Source organism: Corvus hawaiiensis, chromosome 15 (assembly GCF_020740725.1).
Source record: "Corvus hawaiiensis isolate bCorHaw1 chromosome 15, bCorHaw1.pri.cur, whole genome shotgun sequence".
NCBI lineage: Eukaryota > Metazoa > Chordata > Aves > Passeriformes > Corvidae > Corvus > Corvus hawaiiensis.
Window position 1 is genome coordinate 17369918 of NC_063227.1, and position 5116 is coordinate 17375033.

The 5116-nt window shown below is 39.8% G+C and overlaps 1 long non-coding RNA gene across 1 annotated transcript; it reads left to right on the forward strand.

Annotated features, from left to right (window-relative positions):
• The first annotated feature begins 2520 nt into the window (after positions 1-2520).
• Positions 2521-4469, forward strand: LOC125333529. The gene is made up of 3 exons (XR_007206898.1): positions 2521-2604; positions 3415-3502; positions 3952-4469. It is a non-coding gene; the product is annotated as an uncharacterized LOC125333529 (long non-coding RNA).
• The last annotated feature ends 647 nt before the right edge of the window (positions 4470-5116 follow it).

The window sequence follows — 5116 nt, forward strand, 5'->3', positions numbered from 1 at the left end:
CAAATATAGAAAGTAAACTGGCAGAAACAGGGGTTTATCAGTTGAAGCATTCTGCTTTACAGGTTAGTGAAGCAAATAACTGCTCCTTCTACTGACACACATTTTTTCAGGACCTTGCTAGGATACCATTTTGCTTTTTTGTATCTATATTTGTATAAACTTTTGTCGGTTCTTTTGTATATAGAAGATAGATAAAACCACCTTGCATGTGCATTTGTACACAGCTGTATTTTGTATTCTACCAGCAAAATCAGCAGCTTCAGCTGGACTTTTTCCTTAGAGGCCCGCAGAAAGGGCACAGCCAAATTGTTTGTGCTGGGGTGCTGGCAAGAGGTTGTAAACTGAAAGACTGTAGTACAGGAATTAGTGCATGTGTGAAGGGCTTCCTGCTCTGCGTTTCTCATCTCCAGAAAGCCCCACAGTGTAAGCAGCATATCATGTTTTCTCTTTGAATCACAGTTTAATTGTGCCAGACCAGAAAATGCTGTTCTGAGTTGCAATTCAGCTTCCCCTGCAGTCACAAACCAATACATTTAGAATGCTTTATTTTAAAGAAGAAATACCATGAAAGCACATCCCAGGCACACCTTGTCCATCTGTTCTCTACTGCACGTCCAAGTAATTCCATTCTCCTCTGAGGTGCTGGTAATTTGTCCTCCAATGGTGCCAAACAGCAAGTTCAAAATACAGATGAGTGCTGAGCAGCAGGAAAAGTGGTTCCAGTAAATTAAAGTGCTGACAAACATTCCCCTGCTTGGTGTCCCTGGCTTTAAGTACTACAGCACACACTGGGGAAGAAATGAGCAGTTCCCAAGCCCAGGTCATCAGTTAGCAGCTTTTGTTGATTCCAACTCAAGTCAGGTATGTGCATCTGAGGGCAGTGTTCATTGCTAAATTAACACTGAGCACGGTCTAAATGGATAAATCTGTCTAGTAAAGTGCCTCTCTTGGCTTCCATGAATTTAGGTTCATTATTAAGCTTTGCTCAAATAGTATAAGTTACTATACTCCATATGAATTTAAACTGATGACAAAAAGGAACTACCTGTTTATAAATTAGTTGCTGCAACACACAATAAACTCTCCACAGGCAGGGCCTCAAAGGACAACAGGAAATTTTTCACCATTCACCACCCCCTGTTGGCACCTCCGTCCTCTCTCCTCCATTTCTTCTTCAGCTCTTGCAGCATTTGCAGTTACTTTTTACCACCCACTCCTAAAATTGTGACTCCCCCAGGACTCTTGCAACCTGCTGACCTCTCACATCCTGGAAGAGGGACACACCTCGGGACTTTCCTTGCTGAGAGAAGCAGGAGGCAGCGAAGGCCTCGGGCTGCCCGTGTGGGGGATCTGCACATCCTCCTGCTGGGGGTGCTGCTGGCAGCGAGGGACCAGCTCATCCCGGCTGTGTTAACAGCGGTGTCCTCTCTCTGGGGGAAAGAGCTGTGTTCCTGCTGCCTGCAGTCCCCACCAGCACTGCAAGTGTTCCAGGCCAGGCTGGACAGGGCTTGAAGCAGCCTGGTCCAGCAGAAGGTGTTTCCTGCCCATGGCAGGGGGTTGGGACCTCTTACCTCTATGGTGCCTTCCAACATAAACCATTTTACAGCTCATGTTGGCGAAGTGTTGGAGGACTGTCTCCTGTGCAGGGACTTCACCCTGTGCAGGGCAGTGAGCCACAGGAGCCCAAGGGAGCTGTGCCCTCACCGAGAGCCTTTTTGGATGGCACTCGAAGGGGGACACACTGACTGTCTGCTCTAGAGCTGAGCACCCTCTTCCTCATGTCATTGCACCCCTTCTGAAACCACCCCAAGGTGAAATAACCCCTCTCACCTTTTTTCCCCCCCTTTTTTAATGTTGAAACAGCTTTCCAGTGACTGTCACACACTTCAACTTGCCCGAAGGTGTCCTGACGTGTAAGGAGAGCCGAGCAGGAAGAATGGGGGAAGAACAAGCCCGGGGATCTGGTATTTAATCTCAGCTCTGTTACTGACAGCGCCAAAGGAGTGTTGGAAGGTCTCCTAAAGAACCTCAGATCATGGTGTGGCCTGGGCAGAGGGGTCGGGGTGGGGGGGAGAGGCACCACACCAGACAATCAACAAGACTTTTTTTGTGTGTGCTTTAGATTTCCCTTCCACACATTGATGTCACAAAACAATTGCAATGCCTTTTTAGATCTCTCAGAAAGTTTTCAATTAAAAAAATACAGGGATATGTTTGAGGAATTCTTCATCACCATTACATATACACTTATTCTCTGTTAGTAATTCCACACTGAACTCCTGAAAAAATTCTGAAACCCTGTTGCTAAAAGAAAGTAAAATAAATAGAATCCAAGCTTTTGATTCTTCCTCAAGAAGAATTAAAACTGTTTGACCCCTTAGACACCACTTTCAAAAAACACTAATGAAAATAAGGTTTAGTTATTATATTTTTAAATGCTGTGATATATTTAATGTGAGATATATACATTTATATCTTTTATACATACTAATCTTTAAAAATTTGGGGGTCGTCTTTTTAGGATCCTTGTCCCTGACTGATGAACTCAACATAAAGCCACTGACTGAAGGGAAAAGAGACTCAGACAAAGAATCTGTGTTAAATGTATGTTAGATTTTTTGGTCATGCTTCTTAATGTGCTGAGGTTTTCTACGTAAAGAATATTATTTATGAATCACGCAGAGTTTTTCCAGATTTTATTTTCAGAATTTCTGAACAATAAGTAGAGAGCTTATAGCTAGCCCAGAAATTGTGCTATGTGCACTTCTCTTTGAAATTTTTCATAAGGAAAAGAAATTCCAAAAAAAGGAGTACAGTATACCTTTGAAAATTCAAATTATACTTCATTTCAAATGGTTTCTAGTCTTAATTTCCTCTAGATTTTGACTAGTTTTTAATTAAATGTTAAAGGCAGGGAATATGATTCCTAAAGTAGGCAAAAAGACGTTGATTATAAAGTAATTACAAATGTTTCTGGGCATGTTTTGGCAGGTTCATTAACACTCAGCGCTAATAGTGACCAGGTGTGTGCTTCACGTTAATGTCACTGTAGCTCCATCTTGTGGCTGAATGATTATTCTCGATTAATTTTCGATTCTGTAGGAAAAGGTTGGTCGAAAACAAACATGAAAAATGACGAGGAGAGGAAATTGTAGGCATGATTAATTTCATTGCCATTGTTTAAATAAGAAAAAAGTGACAGAAGAAAACCCAACCCTGAGTGTTTAGTACTCACCTTCCGTGGTTGTCATTTAGAATGTCTAAGTGGATAATTATAAACTGGGGGAAGTTGTAGTTGAAATATTATTTAAGAAAATGAAAGAAAAGATTTCATGAGTATTATGATTATCTGGATCAATGAGTTTATGAATCATATATATCCTGCCAGTCATGTTTTGTTCCTATTTCATACAGGTGATCAAACATTCTGATGGGCAGTTTAACCTTGAGGCTGCGATTAAAAGTGTTGACACAATGTCCACTGAGTTGAAGAAAATAAATGGTAATTCTGACTTCATCATCCAAGTTCCAAGCTCTTGAACAAGAAACTGTTTAAGACATTGTTCTAAGAGTGTGCAGCTGTGAATGGCCTGGTTCTCTATGTCAGGCAACTAGGTTTTAATGCAATGAAGCAATAGATTTGCTCTTGTGTTTTGAAAAATTAATGAAACAGAGTAGTTACAGAGCAATGGAATCCTGTTAGTTAACCATGGGAAACACCTGTTAGGTGATCAGTCATTCCTTTGTAGGAACACTGACAGTCTTCTAGAGCAAATATTACCAATATGCTAACACCAAACTGAATTAACCATCTCGAAGTAAACGAAACAAGGCAACTCTTCAACTTTTTGAATGAGTTGCTAGATGACCACTAAAACAATGCTGTATGTAGATTACCATTCACTGCCATTCAGTAAGTACCATGGTGATGCACTGCCCTTTGTCTTTCAGTGGAAAGCCAGCTACTGCTTTGTGACCTTATTTTGAATTTCAACCATCCTGTGAAAGCCCAAGATTCCAGAGAAGCTGAAGAAAAGACTTGGAGTTTGACAGATTAAGTAACATCCACTTTCATGTATTGTCTTCTATTAATACTGCTGAAGCTGCTGCTTCTTCCTCTTCTTTCTTCTTCATCTTCATCTTCTTTCTTTTAATTAAGTTTGAACTGTACTATGATAGCATGGTTTCCTGTAGTTAGACTACTTTTATTTTTAAGCTAAACATGTGGAATGGAAAAAAAAGTAGGTTATTGTTTCTGAGAGGGGTTTTTCAACCCACATGTCCCAAATTAAGCCCACAAGGGCTGGAAAGACTGATGTAATTAATTTTAAAGGTCAGGAAACTGGGCATGAAGTTTTTCACATGGTTTTCTCCTTTTAAACAAAAACGTGTTGGAAAAGTAACAAAAGATTTGAAATATCTTCAAGTCATTGCTCTCTTATCTCAGTTGTGCTCCAGGAAACAGGATAAGAAACTGTCAGCGAAGGAGAAACTGCAACTTGTGTTTTCAGCTGCCTTCCTCATCTTAAAACTGTTGCTGAGGAGGGGGTCAAAGAGCAGATTACTTCTGGAAAACCAAATGTACTTTTCATTCCATAAGTGGAGTAGTAATGACTCTCTAATGCAACTAGTTGCAAAAGCAGGGAGGAGTTGGTGGCTGAAATACTCTATCCTGAAATTTTCTTGGCCCAAAATTTGCACAGCCACTATTTTCATGTAGTTCATTACAATTAATATTCAATCGTACTTTACTTGTTGACGTTTGAATGTTGAGATGTATTTTTGTTCTTATGCCAAATATACTTACCTGAATAATCAAATGGAGATTTATTCTACTTAAAAAAAAATATGCAGTGTTAGAATTTGTTATGCTGGTTTATATTTTATTTCTCTTTCACTGGTGAGATGATTTAAAATTAATAAAACACAATTCCATAGGAGGTGTTTCTGCATTGTCAGATTTTTCAAGGTAGGGCAATGGAATAGAATTACAGCTCACAAGAGTCAGTGCTGATATGAGGGATGTTGTTCTTAATTTTAACATTTTTGGAAAAGATAGATTAGAACTGACTTTTCTTTCACCAGATTAGTAATGAGTTTTTTAAAATATTGGGCT